A 21,274-nucleotide genomic window follows, 5' to 3' on the forward strand; every position below is an offset into this window, starting at 1 on the left:
AAAATTACCTATATTTATATATTAAAAATCTACCTGAGAGTCGTACCACCGTAATATCATTGACTTATGACTCGAGTATAAGGATTTGAATATTAGGGTGTTACATTATGGTATCAGAGCAGTTCGTCCTCGTGAGCCTGAGGGAGGGAACTGCTTATGCTTCAATGCATACTCTGAGTCTGTGCTTGTGCTAGTTAGGGTATCTAACCGATACATCTAGCATGAAGTCCATGAGTGTACCTTTGGTACTTTGAAGCACTATACTTCCGATATTGAGATTGATCAACTTGATATCGATTGTTTGGTGTGTATAGGAACCAGATGGCGCCTCGTGGACCCGGTCGGGGACGTGAGAGAGATCGTACTAGCACGCAGGAACCGGAAGTTAACCCGAATAACCTGGTAAACCTTATGGCGGCGTTGGAGAATATGGCTGCTGCTATGCAAGCCACTGCGGAGGCTCTTGGGCAACAGATAAACAATAATGGCAATGGCGGAAGGGAAGCTCAGGGACCGATGACACTGGCAACTTTCTTAAAGGTTAATCCACCTAAGTTCAAGGGAACCACCAATCCGACTGAAGCTGATACTTGGTTTCAGGCCATGGAGCGAGCACTGCAAGCGCAGTTGGTGCCTGAAGAGCAGCGTGTTGAATTCGCTACTTATCTGCTCACGGGGGAAGCATCGCATTGGTGGCAAGGGGCTCGACGTCTCCTGCAACAGGGGAATGATCCTATCACTTGGGATGCCTTCCAGGTGGAATTCTATAAGAAGTACTTTTCGAATTCCGCCAGAACAGCCAAGGAATTGGAGTTACTGCAGCTGAAGCAAGGTGCTATGTCCGTATCTGAGTATACAGACAAATTTGAGGAGCTATTCAGATTTTTCCGCATGTGTTAGGGAGCTCCGGGAGACTTCGAGGAATGGAAGTGTATTAAGTATGAGGGAGGACTTCGAAGTGAAATCCTGAGCTCCGTTGGACCGATGGAGATTAGGGTCTTCTCCGAACTTGTGAACAAGAGCTGTATTGCTGAAGAATGTGTGAGGAAGGCTGTTGAAGCGAAGAATGACCGTCGGGAGTCCCACCGCAGGGAGTACAATCAAGAATACCCAACAAGGGGTCAAGAGTTTAAGGGGAGAGGATACATACAACACTTTCCCCAAGGACGGAATAACTTTGCGACGAGTGAGGAGTCCCAAAGAAACAGTAAGGGAAAACGGACAGCGGCTGCTTCTGATGTTTCGAGCTGTCAGAGATGTGGAAGTCATCACCCATATAGGCCGTGCCGATTGGGGTTAGGTGTATGTTACAAGTGCGGGTTACCAGGGCATGTATCAAGAAATTGCCAACAAGGAGAGAGTCAGGATGCGGGCCGATTGCGACAGTAAGATTGAGGTAATTGCAATAATCAGGCTTAAAGGACAGTGCGTGATTTTATAATACCTCCTGTACAGTAAAACTGGGAATGTCAAGCTTAATATTAGACTGAGAAGCAAACCGGATGGTTCGAGTAAGGATTTGCCTTAATACAAATGGATAAATACCTGAGATGTAAATGATTTTCTGTTGAGAATGATGTGTTGTGTTTGTTATGTAGTTGGTTGATTTCTGGATTTTTGGTGAAACAGATTGAACCCGTGACTTTTAGTTCCTTTGATTTAAATAGATAAGGAATGATCCTAAATAATGGATTTAGAAACGTTGATTTGAAATGCCAGTCATGCTAAGTTGTGGTTGAGTACTTGAGGAAATAAGTAATGGAACTAATACTTGACGAGAAATCAAAGTGGCATAGCGGAAGCTTGCTAAAGCATTAGCATAGTATGGTAATAATAAGGAAAAGTGGGGTATGATTAGAAATGCTTTATGCTTTGAGTACTTAAAAGTTTAGTGAGCTTATGCATATAATGATTCTAGATAATTGGAATTAATTATGACTGTGAGCCTTGATGGTTCTGAAACGGATGAGGAAATTATCATTGATGCGTAATCTAATTTAGATGATGAGAGAGTGCAAGTCGTCGTGTTTGAGAGATGAGTACTATGATGTTTGGTCATAGTAACCTTGGATTTAGTTTGGGATTTATAATGATTGGTTTTGAAAGACGAATGTAAAAACCATTAAATTGAAATGTTAATGCGGTACTGAGATTGGTTTGAGGAAACCCGTGACGGGTGGTAAACTCCAATTTTTAGGGAGGTGCTGCTAAAAATTTTCCCAAGAATTTGAAGGAGTGTTGGTTATATTTTTGAAAATGATTTTTGATCTGAGTAACTTCAACAAAAGAGATGTGTCTCGAAAGCTTTTATAGATTATTAAAGGAAAGCGGATTCTTAAGAGTTTGTCAGCTTGTTAGTCCAAACTCATTGAATTCTAAAAACGAAGAAAGCTTTGATTGATTATAGTGATGTGGGATAATGGCTATGATTAACGATGATGGCAATCTTATTGATGACATGATTCGAGATTTAATAAGGTGTGAGTTGATGAGACGGTAAAAGTAAGGAACGAGGCTGTTGGTCGGCGTTGAACGAACGACCGAAACCCTCAGGGATAAAGAAATCAGAGCGCGGCAACGGAAGCGTGCAGAGTAAAAATACCTTGGAACTGTTATGCGTTGGATATAAAGGCACACTACGTGCGCGTACTCGTAGTGATGGATAGAATTTTCGAGGGCAAAAATTTCTGTTAGGGGGGTAGAATGTAATACCCGGTCTAACCGAAATTAATTAAATAATAAGTTAAATAGGAGCGAATATGGTTGGAAGATTTGGCAATTGGAATTTGATGATTTAAATATGATATTTGGATTCAGTGAATTTTTTTGAGTCGGAAGACATAGTTTTCTGTGTAAAAGCGCGCAGTGGAATTTTGACCGGCAGTACCAGCTGAGACCTGTCTGGTACTGCAGCTGAGAAAATTGATTATGAGTAAATATGATTAAGAAATGAGGAATTATAATTAGGGGAGGTAAAAATATTTGAAGTGCGATTTAGAGCGCTAATCTTAAAGGTTTTGGTCCAAAATTGGGCCAACGGACAAAAATAAGTGAACCGGGCCTAAGTGGGCCCAAGACCCAACATATATAAACATTAGTTATGAGCATTTCAGCTCATTTTGCCCTAAAGAAGAGGTGTTGGGCGCTGAAATTGGGAAGAGAGAAGATAAGAGAAAGAACCTAACTCTCTTTGATCTTCAAATCACCATAACTTGAGCTACGGAGCTCCGATTGACGAGCCGTTTGCGGCCACGCGTCGCTCTTCTCATTCTCTACAATTCTATCTAAGTTTTGTGGTGAGTATCCCATTCATCTCTGCCTAGTTTTCGAAATTCCCTGCTGCTACACGTTTTTGGGTAGTTAGTGTTGAAATCTTGTGATTTTGGGTATTTAGGGATACTCCAACATGGATTCCAAGTGGGTTCTATCCCTACTTCATATGGGCTGAGGTAAGAAGTGCTCAAACCCTTGTAAATTGTCATTTTTATGAGCCCTAGGTTGATGTATGTATGTGATATTGGTTATGTTAGTGTATTTGATGATCTTGGTGCACAATTGGGAGATTGGTGTTGCTTGAGGAGCTTTGGTGAGGCTTGGGGCTAAGGTTGGTGGAGACTTCTAAAGAAGAGGCTCAATTGGTTTAGCTACAAGAGGTACGGTTTAAGTTTCATTTAAGTACGGTGTGGTGTGGTGAGAATTCCTAGGCTAGATGCCCCTAAGATTAAGTTTGGATTGTGTAAATGGTTGGTGCTAATATGCATAGTTGATATGTAATGTGAATTAATGATTGGGTTGAGAATTGTGTGGCCTTGTATGCTTGGTGTATTGAGAATTTGATGCATTGGATAATGAGTATTGATTTGTGGTTTATGTATTTAAATTATGAAATTGGGCCGGAGGCCGTGAATTTTGGGCCGGAGACCGAAAAGAGGTAAGTAAGGTAAGTTGATGTGTGCATTGTATGATGACACAAGTGATTGGATGAATTTCAGATAATGAATATATGAATGATTGGGTTGGTTATTGAATAATAAGGTTTGAAGAGTTGAAGTGTGGAATTTGGTAATTTTGGATGAAATTATGTAGATGAGGCATGTTTGATTTTGGTTGAGATATATTATGTGGTCATATATGTGAGTATGATTATTGATGCCTTGATGGTATGATAATGCATGAGAGATACGTATGTTGTGATATATGCTTGAGGAATGATTAAGGTTGATTTGGGGGTGAAACCACGTGATAGTGAGTATGATATTGGTTATGTATAATGATGGTTGATTAGAAATAGTATTGTTGGAAATTGGGATGAGGAATGATGTATGACATGTTGATGTGTTTGTAATTTAGCCATTTGTTTCAAATGGGTAAAAATGGTTATATGACAGTTTTGTGAATCGTGGTAAAGTGTTAATGTATGAGTTGAGGAGGCTTGATGTTGATTTTGGTATATTTTGATTGATTTCAAAAAGGGTTGAAATTGGCATGTTTTGGTTGATTTTGAAAAGAGTTGAAAATGGCTTATTTTGAAAATGGCATTGTGGTTTTTAGTGAAAACATGGTTTTTTGGGCATACTTTGACGGGACATAACTTGAACTACGAATTTCTGTTTTGTGCCAAACTTATTTAGAAATGAAATTGGATCCGGGATGTCCATGTCGTTCAAAGAACGGGTGAAAAACGATTTAAAATGAGAAAGTTATGTCCGTCGGAAGATTGGGGGTTGAATCTGTGAATTCTGCAGCTTTTAACTTAGAAAATTTTTAGCAGAATGACCCTCCACGCATAGGCGCACTTGGCCCGTACGCGTCGTTCTTCAAGAAGGCACCATCCACGCGTGCGCGTCGATGCGCTGCACCTAATGCCCAGCCATTTTCCCGAGAGTTGTGCCAGAATTGTGCCAGTTTTGTGCTTGGGGCGCAAATGCACCCACGCGTACGCGTGGCTGACGCGTACGCGTCGTCTGGCTGTGTTTCAATCAGCGCGTCTGCGTGTATGGCGCATACACGTCGATGAGCTTTGTGGCCATCCACGCGTGCGCGTGAAGTACGCGTGCGCGTGGCCCTGTTTTCATCCCAAAGTTGATTTTTGAGTTTTAAAAACTAAATCTCATACTTCTAAGCCTCTGATCTCACCCCTTATGTATTAAATCATTATGATATGGCTAGCAAAGAGGAAGGAGCTAGGGGATGTGGTAACTTGCGAATGAAGCAAGGGGAAAAGTTGTGATCAATGATGATCAAAGATGATTATATGAGATATGGAGGATGACGGTAGAAGTACCGTGTATGCCATGAGCCGAAGGGCTATATTTAGTGATAAATGGCTGGTTCTTGATTGGACAATGAGGCGGATGGCTGAGTTATTGCCGGGTTACGGCAAAGCCATTATTGATTAAGGCTGAGTATACATGCATATATGATTAATGAATGAATGTGTTAAATGGATAATAATGGAAAATATTGAAATGTGATGTGTGACCCCGGGTAGTAGGCAGTGGCGTTGTCCACTTGCTCCGGGTATGAGACGGAAAAGGATGTTTATGATAAATAAGTTTAATTATGGAGTTTTGAATGAATGCATTTGTGATACCTGGGTAGTAGTAAGGGTTGTGGTTCGTCCCACTTGCTCCAGGTTAATGTTTGAGATTTGATAACAATGAGAATTGATAATATGAATTGAGATTGAATGAATATATGTTTGAGATACCTGGGCAGTAGCAAGGATTGTGGTTCATCCCGCTTGCTCCGGGTCAATGCTTAAGATACCTGGGTAGTAGCAAGGGTTGTGGTTCGTCCCACTTGCTCCAGGTCAGAGATTGTGACGCTTGGGTAGTAGCGGCAGTAGTGGTGAATCCACTCGCTCCAGGTTGAGCTTAAACACCCGCCTGGGTAGTAGCTGCAGTAGTGGTTATTCTACTGGCTCTGGGTTGAGCGGGTAGTAGCAAGGGGGTTGTAGCTCAAACCTACTTGCTCCGCAAGGGGTGTTTTTGTCCAATGGTTAGCTACCAGGACATGTCGGGTTGGCTATATAACCGACAGATGATATCATCAGCCATAGGGCAGGCATGCATCATTTGCATATGTTTGAATTGTTTGGGTTTGCCTATTTGTTTTAGATTTCTACATCATATATGCTATGTTACTTGATTATGTGCTACTTGTTCTATTTGTACCTTATTTGTGTATTACTTGCCTGTATTGCTTGTGTTTGTACAACTGAGAGGCCCTCATGCTGGTGTCGGTGGATGTTGGGGGCTGTTCTTGATGAGATGATTTGATGATATGATTGCATGATGATGATGATCATCGAATGAGATAATTTGAGCTTCCTGGGAAGACGCAGTGATGTGGTTTCACTAGCTCCACGTGAGAGTATGATGTATTGATACAAAATTGCTGAGGTAGAACAACTGGTGATGGTTTTGCTTATGATTCTGAGTTTGATTCGTGGAAGAGTTAGCGAGTTGGGAAACATGTGTAACAGGAACTAGATTTAGTATCCCCTTACGACAGTTGCCTATTCATGGATTAGTGAGAATCTAGGCTGGATATTTGGTGAAGAAGTTTTGGATGCTTAGTGAGTTTTTATTGCAGTGCATTGTACTTATTTGGCACTTTTACCATACTGGAAACCCATGGTCCCGGGGTTCTCATTCCGTATATATCTCTTCTTTTTCAGATACAGGTCTATGTGCTCAGAAGTGAGCTGTGGTTCGTCTGAGAGACGGCGAAGATATTTATTTTCTCTACTTTGTGTTTTGCTTAGAATCTCTCCACCTTTGTTTTGAAAAGATTATATTATGTATTGAACTCTTTTGGAACTTGCCTATAGAGGCTCTTATGTTTCCTTTGGGAGAGATTAGGATATACTGTTGTCATCTACTTTCATACTGTACCCTAGCCGACCTAAACTTCGCGGGTCGCGACTAGTGGCTATTTACTTATGTTATAAATATCTATATGTTATCTATCTCTTAATCTCCTTTATGCCTTGTCAGTATATCGCGTTCGGCTTAGCAGTTTAACTTTTCGTTGCCGAAACGTGAGTGATACGTCTTCGCGATTTTATTTCTACTCTTTTCAGGCTTCTCGATTAATACTCCTTTCGAAAATTACCTATATTTATATATTAAAAATCCACCTGAGAGTCGTACCACCATAATATCATTGACTTATGACTCGAGCATAAGGATTTGAATATTAAGGTGTTACAGTTATGCTAATTGTGTCCTTAGAGCATAGGCTAAAAACATTATAAAAAGAAATATTTTATAAAAATTATTAAAAAATAAATATTTTTAAAATGTGTCCTTAAGAGATAAGTTAGCTAAATTATTTTTTAATTTAATGTGTTAATTCATTCAACTATATTAATTATATTTAATTTTATTTTATTAGAATAAATAATATTCCATCATTTAATATTTTATTTGATTCATTAAATTACATCAATCATAACTAATCAAATATTTAATTTAATTAGAATATATATTAAATTATTTAAAATTTTGTTTGATTCATTAAACCACATAAATATTAAATGATTTAATAAATAATATATAAGGCAATGAAATAAATGAATACATTTAAGGTTTAATTACTCTATTGGTTCTTATAGTTTCGCAAAATTTTTAATTTAGGTCCCTATATTTTTTTTCTTTTTAATTGAGTCCTTGCACCAAAATTTTTTTTTAATTGAGTCTCTACATTTTTTTCCTTTTATTTGGGTCCTTACACCAATTATTTTTTTTTAGTTAGGTCCTTAAAAAATTAAGCTAATTACTGCCAAGAGAGACCTAATCGAAACAAAAAATGGTGCAAGGACCCAACTAAAAGGAAAAAAAAATATATGGATCTAATTGAAAATTTCGCGAAACTATAGGACCAACAAAATAATTAAACCTTCATTTAATTTAATTTATTATCTTATTATTCTATATATATAAAATAAAGATTTAATTATTCTATTGGTCCCTATAGTTTCGCAAAATTTTTAATTAGTTTTCTATACTTTTTTTTCTTTTAATTGAGTTCTTGCACCAAATTTTTTATAATTCGATCCCTATACTTTTTTCTTTTATTTGGGTCCCTGCACTAATTTTTTTTTTAATTGGGTCCCTATACAATTAAACCAATTACTACCAAAAGGAACCTAATTAAAAAAAATTTGGTGCAAGGACCAAATTAAAAAGAAAAAAAGTATAGGGACTTAATTGAAAATTTTGCAAAACTATTAAGACCAATAGAGTAATTAAACCTAAAATAAAATGAGTATTAATTAATTGATACTTAAATAAAATGAGTATTAATTATTGAGAAGGTAACCAGTTTATACTATGTATTAATTAATTGATATTTAAATAAATTATTTAAACTGATCACATATATTTTTAATTGTTCTCTGATTAGTACGGTCCAATAAATAAAACAGGTATTAATCATTGTAGTTAATGAATATTTATTATTTTTAAAAAAATTCATTAAATTCATTTAAAAATATGAAGGATTCCAATTCTATATGCTACGATTTTATTTTGTTACTAATGTATATATACTCCTATATTATATATTTTATGATTCCTATATTCTCAGATAATATTTTTAAAATTTTTTGTTTTAATTTATTATTTTTAGTCATCAGAATTTATTGTTTATAGTCATCAATTCAATTTCTTTAATTTATTAATTCAACAATACATTTTAATTATATATAATTGGAATGTGCTTTCTATCCCTTTTTCTTCTCTATTTTGTACTTCGAATGTAATGTTTGTAATTTTTTATTTTTATTTTTTTATCTTAATTTTGCTAAAAATTTTTATAATTTTATTTTATATCAATTATTTTTTATATATTTTGATTAATCGAATTATTTTATTTAAAATCATGTTAATTTTTTATAATATTTTTATAAAAGTTAATTAATAGGTTCTTCTTCAAAAAAATTTTTTGAAATTTATTTAATGGGATCGTATTTTAATTTCTTTTTCTTTTATCTTTTATATTCATTGATTATATCAATCTTCCGTTACAATATATTTTTTATTTATTACACACATTATTTATTTTACCTTCTTTTACTTTTTTTAATTGTTCTCTTTATTTTATTTTCAATTTTTTATTTTATTTTTACTCCTCATATATAAATTTAGTATAATTCATCACATGCATGTTCTTTTTTAATTTAAGTGATTCATTTTGTGTTTAACCACTTATTTTCGAATAATATTATATATATATATATATATATATATATATATAATGTGATATTAATGTGATCGATAATATAAAATGTTATATTTTTTAATTTAATGTGATATTAGCCATTATTATATACATGAAAAATGTGACTCATTTAGTGTTTAACCACCTATTTTCGATTAATATTGTTATAACAAGGATACATGTGACTTTATGAGAATGATATAGCTTGAACTTTAGTTATCTAGGAATTTACTAAGTGGCTAGAGTAGTTTTAGGTCATGAACCAACAAATGCTAACAATTAGAATGATAAAAAAGACCATCCAAATGAATACTCGCCGGATTACTAGCAATTTAGAACTAAATGAAGATCTGTAAAATTTTTACAGGTGGAGACCTGTCCACGTGAATAGGCTAGGATGGGGACATAGATATCCTCTTCAAGGAACCTGTAAAATCCACGCAAATATAAAATTACTGATTTATATATATATACATATATATATATATATATATATATATATTTCTTAAATTTAGTAATCCTAATTTCTGTCTTTAATTTAAACTCTTTTTTCCTTTTAAACTCATCCTTAACCTTGATTTTGTATGTATTCTTCCTCTAACTCACTTTCTCTATCTTTTAAGTTCGTTATTATGTCGTTCAATCTCGCCCTAAAATATTATATTATGTTATTATGTTGGAAGATATTTTTATATATTTTTTTAAATGTTACTTTTTATAACGAATATATTATGAGTTGTGTTGAATTATATATATTGAACTGATTATTTATTATTATTATATTATAGTTTTTTGTTAATTTAATAAAAAATTTCAAAGAATATCCATAGATAATTGTGGGTATCTGTATTCGCTAAGGGGATAATTAAATAGAGGGACTTACGATGAAGATGGAGAGCAGACGGGAGATATTTTTTTTAAACGGGAGTGAAAGACGGAAAAAGGGGTCCACCGTGCCCACACGAGTATCTATTACTATATCTAACTAATAATGGAAATTCAATTTGAGCCGATTTGAGATAGGACACGTAAACTTTATCTGCATTGGGGTTTTTTTGTGACTATCTGCATTGGGTTTTAAGACAATGAACCTAATTCGGATTTAGGATCCTAACAATAGACCTAGGTTGATCTTACTCACTTGAATTAATATTTTGAGTCATTGCTATAATAAATACTATACTATTAAATATGATTATATTTAGTATATATAAAAGTTAGGTATACTTACAATAGATTTTATAATCAAACTAAAAAAATTCTAATTATCTTTTTTTTTTTAATTTTAAATATTATTTACTATCTTAATGAAAAAGTGAATAATATTAATCACTCACAAAATTAAAATAGATCATCCTAATATATACATGACACTACATATATCAAAGATTATTATATGTGATAAATTATTTTTTTATTTTTTTAAGATAATTTATATGTAAATCAACTAATCTTTATAACATACGATCTATTGCATAATTTTTTTCCTCTTAATATGGATAAATTGATGAATTTAATATACAGAATATAATTTATATTATTTAACATACGAAATAAGTAACTTAAACCATTATCTAAGATAATAAATATAATAATACAAATACCTACATATTTATTAGTATTAAAAAATATACAAATAATATAAACATGATTTTTTTGGTAGCAAAGTAATAATAAAGGTTATTAATTAAATTAATTACATAATAAAAAATTATGAATAATTTTTTAAATAATAATAAAAAATAAGATCATTATTTTTATATACTATAAAATTTATAAAAAAATTTTAGACAATAAATCAATTCTCAATAAATTATATATTAGCTCTATTAAAAAAAATTAAATTTTACGTTAGATATTATTATTTGTGTTCAAAAATATTTATCGATTATTAAGTTATAATTAATTTCTAACTCAATTTTTGGTAATTAAATTTAAATGATTGAAATTATTAAATGTTGAATATTTTATATCTAACTAATTTTATTTTTGTTATTAAAGTTTTAAAAAAGATGAGTTGTTAATCAATTATGAATTTAAATTTAAAATTAAATTTGTGTAAGAAAATATTTTGAATTTTTTTCACTAACCGGAATTAATTTTGAAATAAAAAATTATTTTTTACATCATATTATAAGATAGTGCAGTAATTCATTTTTTTTAATGACAATTATTGCCAAATAAAATGATATAAAAATAGAGAAAAATATATTTACCAATCTAGGAATAATAATTTATTTTTCAGTAGAATAAATTATATATTGAATAACAAAAGTTGTTATAGTTTCTTTTTACACAAACTAATACTCAACGACGGTATTTTGGTAATATTACCAAGAAATATTAATTAATCTAATAGCTTTTTTAATGACATAAGTTTATAAGTTTGAAAATCATGTCATAAAATATAAAATTTTAATGTCATATTGTATAAAATTTTAATGTCATATTGTTTGACTTCCTGGATGAATATGATACCAATAAATAAAACTGCCACAGTTTAATTTCAACAAAGGCAAATCTTCATAAGTATTGCTATCATCAACGAGAATTGTTCTACTTTCAAGACAAATACTATTTTCTTTCACTGTATTTTTCAACTCGGCAGGTCGAGAACTAATCTTCCACAGATTGAAACTCCATTTATTAAGGGTGTGCCACTAGCTAATGAGTTGTTACATACACAATGCGGGATTCAAAACTCTAATACTTTCTTAGGTAGACGAGTGAAATGACCACTCAACTAATTCAAATCAGTTAAAACAAATACTAATTATTTTTAATATTTTTAATATTAAAAATAGTTAAACTTTGATTTTAATTATAATTTTATAAAATATTTATAGTAATAATTATTATATATATTTTTTGTTTAATCTATTTTAATAAAAAAATTTATATATTTTTATTAATTATTTGTACAATATACAAAAACATACACTAATTTTTTTAAAAGATAAATCTATCGGATCGCTAAATTTTTAAAGACCTATTTAAGATATTTCTTTTACAATAAATAAGCATTATAACTTCTTAATTAGGTTATGTATGAAATATTTGATATAGATGTCATTTTTCTTTTATAATATTCTATTTAAACTTCGTTAATGCGGTCTATTAATAATTGTTATCTTTTATCTCTTACCTTCGATTATAAATATTTGTATACGCTTTATGTATATTTAATTATATTAGATATATATTAAAAATTAATTATTAAATTAGTGGTTAGTATAGACTATAGAATATAAAATATATATAAAAAATAAATTAGTATATATATAATATTTATTAATTATATTATGTATATATCAAAATTAATTATTAAAATTAATTATTAATATAAAATATATATTAAAATATAAAATATACATTAAAAATAAATTAAGTAATATATATACTAACTAATTTTGATATACAAATAATATTTTTTATATTTATACAATACATACTAACAAATTTATTTAACTAATTTTAATATATACATAATATTTTTTTTACAATATATCTCTAAATGACAAATATTCTCTGTTCTTCCTTTACTTTTTCTCTTCTTATTTTTCTTTTTCTTTTTCTTTTTCTTTGTTTTTGAATCCTAAGATTCATAATAAATTAGACATATAATTAAAAAGAGTACTACTACACATACAAGTTATACAAATCACTTACATAACGCGCGCGTGAAATCATGTTGTTCCTCTTTGTATCTCGCGTTCCTCCTCCTCTTCTTCCTTCTTTTAATTTACTCCTTCTTTTTTGCATTTCTCTTCCTTTTTTTTGGCGTGTTTCATCTTTATCGTCGTTTTTTTTATTATTGTTGTTGTTACTACATTTTTTCCCTCCTCCTCTTTCTATTAATTTTGCAACATTATGTATTTTTTTCTTCTTTGTTTGATTTTTTCTTTGCAAGAAGAATTATGAGAATATGAAATAAGAAGATGAAGAAGAAGAAGCAGCAGAAGATGAAGAGGAAAAAGAGGAAGAGTTTTGAATTATGCAAAATTTATCAGCACACATACACAAAAAATTCTTAAACAATACACTCGAATATCTTCGTATTACACTCAAATATCTTCATATTACACTCAAATTTACTATAAATACAGAAAAATATTTCCTCTAATGCTGCATTTTGTTTTTCTTCTTCTTCTTTTTCTTATTTTTTTCTTTCATTTAGTTGAATGAATATAAGTTCATCATCTTTCAAATAATTTTACACCATTATGTATTTTTTCTTCTTCTTTGTTTGACTTTTTTTGTTTTTATTCTTATTAAAAGAGTAAAACAAGAAGAAACTTGAGAAGGTAAAATAAAAAAGAAAAGTTGAATAAGAAAAAAAGAAGAAGATGGTGATGATGATGAAAAAAAAAAGAAGAAGCAACAACAGAAGATGAAGAGAAGGAAGAAGAAGAGTTTTGAATTTTGCAGAACTTATAAGCACACATACACCTAAAATTCTTAAACAATACACTCGAATATCTTCGTGTTATGCCCAAATATCTTCGTGTTACACCCAAATTTACTGTAAATATAGAAAAATATTTCCTCTAATGTTGTATTTTTTCTTTTTTTTTTCTTATTTCTTTCTTTCTTTTAGTTGAATGAATGTAAGTTCATCATTTTCCAAATAATTTTGCAGCATTATGTGTTTCTTCTTCTTCTTTATTTGCTTTTTTTATTTTATTCCTATTAAAAGAGTAAAACAAGAAGAAACTTGAGAATGTAAAATAAAAAGGAAAAAATGAATAAGAAAAAAAAAAGAAGATGATGACGATGATGATGAAAAAGAAGAAGAAGCAGTAGAAGATGAGGAGGAGGGAGAAGAAGAGTTTCGAATTATACAAAACTTATCAGTACACATACACCGAAAAGTTTTAAACAATACACTTAAATATTTCCGTGTTACACCCAAATTTGTTGTAAATACAAAAAAAATATTTTCTTTAATGTAAAACTTTTACATTACATTCAATTCAAATCATCAACGATAAAATATTATTCACCTACAGAATCATAAACTACTGATGAAAAATTTAACTAGAATCGAACCACACCTCAGCCACTTGATTGGATTCAAAACAATAATCAATTTCGTTCTAGTTCAATTGACAATTTGAACTTGAATTATTCATTATCTTCAACAACGAGATAACTGAAGATGGAGGAAAAAGAAGAAAAGAAAGGAAGAGAAGAAATTCCAATGAAGTTAAAAAAAGAGGAGGAGGAGGTGGTGGTAGTGTTGGTGACGACGATAACGAAAGAGAAAAATAACGAAGAAGAACGTGTGCAGTAACGGCATGCGCACGTAAATATAAATGATTTGTATGGATTTGTATAAAAAAATGACTTATACGTAGAGAATAATTAAATTAAAAATATCATTTAAAAAAACTTATATATTTAGTAATAAGAATAATAATAAGATAAACTAAACCACTATAATTATAATCAAGAGTTACTTTTTACTTAGCACTTAAAATAAATATAAAAAATACATTATTGAAAAGACAGTTTGATATTAAGGCCAAATAATCTTTTCTGCTTTCATCGTATACTTGCGATTGGAGCACAAATATTTTACAATGGTAGTTTGCGGCCAAGCATTTAATTGACTAAGTCTCAACCAAATCATATACGCCCGTATTTTTTTTATTTTATATTTTTTTTTTTGCTTTTTTTATGCACTTTTTTTTCTTTTTTTATTTTTACTAAACAAAGAAATATTAATGTATAACATAAAAATTTTGGTATATAATACAAAAATTTTAAAAAATTACATGCCTAGAATACTGATACCAAACTAATAAAAATAAACATAGTACAGATATTTTGGTACATAACACAAAATATTTAATCCAAAACATATTTTCTGAAGAACCACATGTCCAAATATTAAATCACCAAACCTACAAAATACATTTGTATAAAAAATTTAGGGTTAAGTACTGAAATCGTCCCTAAGGTCGGATGAAAATCAAAATCGTCCCCAACCTTTTTTTGTTATTAAAATCATCCTCAACGTTATAAAACGTTATAAAATCGTCCTTTTTACTAATTTTATTTTTTTATTACTAAATTACCCTTCATTAAAAAATTATAAAACAAAAAAAAAGAAAAAAAAGAAAGACTGAGGGAGAAAGAGAATCGGGGGAAGGGGGAAGGGGGAAGGGGGAAAAGGGGGGGAGAAGGGAAAAGGGGAATGGCGAGGGGGCAGGGGAGAAGGGAAAAGGGAGAGGGAAAGGAGAAGGGAAAAGGGATTTCATATCTTTTTTTCAAAAATTATATCTTTTTCAAAATATTTTCTTTTTATTAATTTTTGTTTTTATTTTCTCTTACTACCATGAACTCTCACCCCTTTGGCTATGAGTCTGGTTACAATTATGTTGTAGGAAGAGGAGATTATAATGACAACATGCACCATGGTTGGAACAATCAAAGATGGGAGGAGCCACAAGGATTTGATCAACCCTCATGGCAACAACCACCTCCAATGGACTATCAACAACCATTCTGTGATGCGTATCAAGATGATGGCTATGGTGAGCGCTTTTTTGATTATCAACAACCACCACCATATGCCTATGAACCCCCTCCTCAACATGACTTTAGACCACCATACTCACAAGCCCCTTTCTGCCATTCACCTCCATATAACCCTAATCCTCAACCACCATACCAATCACCTTATGAGCCATATGAACCATATATAGAACCACCCTAATTCCAACCCAATTACTCACAAGAACCACTACCTCAATATTTCCCATCTCCATATAATTATCAAGATGAACCACCTTCCTATTATGAACCCTCTCTCCCAACCAATGAATCCTCATATCTATCCCAACCTCCAATGGATGACAGACTTCGTGTTTTTCTTCAAAATACTTCAGAAAGGCAAGAAAGGATGAATAAGAGTATGCAAGATTTTGCGGACACATTCGGCGAGTTAGTAAATACAATAGTTTCTCAATATCTGAGCACTCAAAAAACTCCCATGGCTACATGTGGAGAATTAAAAGAAGAGCAAAGCATGAAGGAGATACTCGAAACTTCGGTGGACAATGAGGAACATGGCTTTGTATTGGAACAAGGGGAGGAAGCCATAATAATTGCAGAGGAAGAAGTGGTTGAAGACTTAGGAGATACAGAACCTCCATGGGAAAGTCCAGTCATAGAACCCCCTTCCAAGACGTTTGAAATTGATGCTGAGGAGGGTGTACAACCTCCAAGGCATATCACAATTGAAGCCTTAGAAGAGGTTGATCAAGAGATGGATATTCAAGAAGAAGAAGCACAACCTCCCATGCCCTTGGAAAGCAATGAAGAGGAGATTGAATTGGAAGAGAGCTACCAAGAGGAAGAGGTTGAAATTGAAGAAGCTTGCAAAGAGGTGGTAGTTATCCGAAAAGAGCACAAGGGAGTAGAGCTTGCAATTTCATTAAAAATACCTCCCCCTAAGTTGCCATCACCCTTCACAACATTCAAGTGGGTAAAATTCATATCCCTTAGCTTTCTAATTCCACTTGAATATGGGCTACTGGAGACGGATGGTCAACTTAGAGCTCTTTGTGACATTAAGAGTAAGAGGAAGATGGCCAGTGGTAAGAATTGTCCTGAAAGGTTCATCATGGTTGGAAGCTTTAAGTTTAAACGTAAAGGTTGGTATAGAGCTCAACTGAATAGGTCTAGGAAGTTGTTTGGCCGCTTACGTGAGAATTCAGACTGCTTGCCACCCGGATGGAACAATATTGCTCAACCAAAAGACGGGTGCAAAGGCAAGGTCTGGGACCCCGGAATCCATTCTACCAATCACCACTCTTGGGGTCTTGTCACTTGCTTTAGCTTACTTGAAGACCTTCTGCGCCTAGTTTGGGATCCCGGAGGACACTGGAATCACAAACATTGGTGGAGATTCCTGGATGAGTTCAAGCACAAGCCACCATAACAGGAAGCTCCTCAAATGTCCAACTTAAGGACTTTAACTAAAAGTGCTAGGTGGGAGACAACCCACCATGGTATGATCATTCCTTTTTCATTTTTATTTAGTTCTATTTGTTTTCGAGTTTTATTTTATTTTATTATATTGAACCTGGAGTTTTGCATCACATTCATATTAACACTGCATTTTGCATTTTATATATAAAAAAGGATTTTCGCCTGCGACACGACAGCGTCGCCGACGCGTCCGCGTCGTATGTGCGTTTGGAAGAAAATAAGCTTGAACAGAGAGTCACGTGAAAGTGTGGCTGGAGGCGCGCTAATGGAACAAATTGATCCACGCGACCGCGTCGCTGACGCGCCCGCGTCACATGAGAAACATGCCCCCCACGCAATCGCGTCACCCACGCGGCCGCGTGACCTGAAAATCGACGTCAACCAGGTGCATGGCTGAAAGTTGAGCTGGAGTTGGGCTGGATTCGTGCTAGAAGCCCAAGCCCTCCCACGCGAACGCGTGCCCCACGCGTCCGCGTCATATTGAAAACAAGGCCATTCACGCGATCGCGTCACCCACGCGATCTCGTCACCCTATTTTGACAAATAAATTAATTTGAACAGAGAGTTGTGCTGGCGCGAGGCTGGACTCGCGCCAGAAGCATAACATGGGTCACGCGACCGCGTGACCGACGCGACCGCGTGACCATACTTAAAGCGCATCCACGCGAACGCGTGCCCCACGCGGCCGCGTCGCATGCGCCGCACAGCTCAACCTAAATTTGCCAAATATCTTATCTTTTCTTCCCCAATCCTAATTTTTTTCCTTCCTCCTTTCTTACTCAATTCTTTCTCTTCTTATTCTCCTTATCTTTCATTTTCTTTTACTTAATTGCATCCTTTCATTCATTGCATTATTTTCATTGATGTTGGAATTTTATTTGGGTCATTGCTTTTCTATATTTTTGTGGATTATTTGACAATTATATATTACTTTTTAAAAGATTTCTTGCATGTTCAATTTAATACTTTCAAATAGCTTATTTACCGTGCATGCTATATGTTTGTGAAAACGCCCGTATGGCATTGTGCACTATTTTTAAGATTTCTTTTAATCTACTACTATAAATACCTGTTTTCACAAATTCCCTTTACTATTTTATTAATTAAATATAATTATTAATACAAATGTTATTGTTAGTTTCTCATGACTAACAATACATTAAAAGCTTTTGATGCTTGATCTATGCTACTCATGCCCTTGCCGGCATGCTAATAAACATCTTGCATCCAATACTCCCCATGCCTTGCTATATTTCCATTGATGAACTGATCACATAGAATCGCGACCATGTCTTTCATTCACTATTTCTTTTGCTTGGCATGATTATCACTCGTACCGCCCTCCTCTTTGCTCCATCCCTTTGACTTCATGTGCCTTTCTCTTCTCTCTTTTTCAGGCTGGCCACCAAAACGGGTAAAGAGAAAGCCTCTATAAGAGAGCACCAGCTGAGGAACCACAACCCCATCCACCTGCACATCTCAGCATGCACCGAGGACGGTGCAATCTTTAAGTGTGGGGAGGTCGATACCGATCTCCATGGGTTAGTACTTTCTTGTCTCAACACCAATGTTTAAATTTTCTTTGTAGATTAGTTGTTGCATTTGCATGTTTAATTGTTTTTGTGCATATTTTACTACTTGGTAAAGTAATATTCTTCTTTTTCAAGAAATTTTTATAGTATTTCACTAACTTGAATAAAACTTTTTGAAAAACTTGTTTGAAGAAATATTATTTTGGAACATAGTTTAGAGCTCGAACACAAAACCAGTGAGATTTTGAGCCTATTTGATTGGTTGCATTTTACCAACCAATAATTTTATTTTTGGTGTGTGTTGTTCTCTCTAAAACTGTGATCTTTGTCTTGCTAAATTCTATATTTCCATTTATTTGATGTATACATGCACTTACATGATTGAGGCCTTTGTTTCACTGAGCTTACATACCCATATGGCCGTACATTTCATTATCCCTTGCAAACCAATGTTGAGCCTATTTTACCCCTTTATTCTTTACTTTAGCACATCATTAACTCTAAGTGAAAAACAATAATGTCCTCAATTTGAATCCTTGGTTAGCTTAGACTAGTGAGAATGCTTATGAATTAAGTGTGGGGAAAAGTGGGTTTGGAAACATTTGGTTTGAAAATTGAGTATGTTAGAATTTTCTAAAAAAATGTGAAAGAAATGTTTGGGACATAATTCATGCATCCAATAATTTAATCATATGCATTGAGAAAAATAAAAGAAATATATATATATAGAGCAAAATAAGTGAAAGGGGACAAAATGCCCCAAAGTAAGCGGTGAAAGCAATGCATATGAGTTATACTTGAAATTAGAATGCATGAATATGTGGAAAACATGGTTAATGGATGGTTAGATGTTGTATTATGATTACATGGATTGTTTAAGTTAGGTGGGAAAGTTTAAGTTAATTAAGGATTCATATTTTAGTCCACTTGGCCAAATACAATCCTACCTTGACCCTAACCCCATTACAACCCTTAAAAGACCTCTTGATATGTGTATTTATGCATTAAATTTATGTTGATTGTTAGATGAAGAGCAAGCCTTAGAAAGCAAGGTTAGTAGAGAATTGAGAGAATCGAACCTAAAACACTTGAGTGATTAGAGTGATATACACTACTAAGTGAGGATTCGATGCTCGATTCTTTGTTCCCGGCTCTCATGAGCTATTTTCTTCTACAAGTCTATTTGTACTTCATTTTTATGATTTGAATTAGTGAAATCCAGTTCATATTTATTCTTGGGGATTTATTTGCTTTTAACCAAGTAAGTAGAAACATTTTTCATTTAGTTGCATTCATAGGTTGCATCTCATACATTCTATCATTCCTCTTCATCTTTATAGTTTCTCTTGAGCTTAGCATGAGGACATGCTAATGTTTAAGTGTGGGGAGGTTGAGAAACCCATATTTCATAGTTTATCTTGTGCTCAATTGAGTGGTTTTTATCTACTCTTTACCTACTTATTCATACTATTTGCATGTTTTACATTTTCCTTTCTAATTATGTGCTTTGATTGAAAACATGCTTCTTTGAACCTTAATTTTATTAATATTAATTCTCTTTTTATACCATTAGATGCCTTGATATGTGTGTTAAGTGTTCTCAGAGATTACAAGGCAGGAATGACTCAGAGGATGGAAAGGAAGCATGCAAAAGTGGAAGGAATACAAGAAGTTGGAGAAACTGCTAAGCTGTCCAGCCTGACCTCTTCGCACTCAAACAGCGATAAATTTAGCTACAGAGATCCAAACGACGCGGTTCCAGTTGTGTTGGAAAGCTAACGTCCGGGGCTTCGATTTGATATATAATTTGCCATAGCTGCCCCGACGCCAGGCGACGCGAACGCGTGAGTCACGCGGACGCGTGACCTAGCAGGAACGCAACCCGCGCGGCCGCGTGAGACATGCGGCCGCGTCACTTTTCCGCGACCTGTACGGACTAGAAAGCACTGGAAGTGACTTCTGGGCTGATTTTGACCCAGTTTTCAGCCCAGAACACACAGATTAGAGGCTATAAAGTGGGGGAATGCATGTATTCATGAGGAGGCTTTTCATAATTCACTTTTCATGTTTTAGATGTAGTTTTAGAGAGAGAGGTTCTCTCCTCTCTCTCTGTTAGGATTAGGATTTAGGACTTCTCTTAGTTTTTAAGAGTGACTCTCGATCCCAGGTTTAATATTCCTTTTACTATTTAATTTCTCTTCTATTTTTGTTTACTCTGAAGTTTTTATTGTGTTTGATTGATGTTGCCTAATTGGCTGTTGATATTGTCCATGTTAGAATTGACATTTTTATTTAATATAATTTGAGGTATTTCAGTTTATGATTGTCCCTTTTTATTATCCCTAGTCTGAAGATATTGTTATTCCAGTAGATTTAATTTCCTTCCTTTTGGTCTTGGTTAAGAAATCAATAACTCAGAAGTTATCTTAGCTCAACATAATTGATAACTATTATCTTTGCTAATTGAACTGAACTTCAATAATCCCAACCTTTTCTTAGGAAATAAATAGGATTCG

Source organism: Arachis stenosperma, chromosome 10 (genome assembly GCF_014773155.1).
Source record: "Arachis stenosperma cultivar V10309 chromosome 10, arast.V10309.gnm1.PFL2, whole genome shotgun sequence".
Classification (NCBI taxonomy): Eukaryota; Viridiplantae; Streptophyta; class Magnoliopsida; order Fabales; family Fabaceae; genus Arachis; species Arachis stenosperma.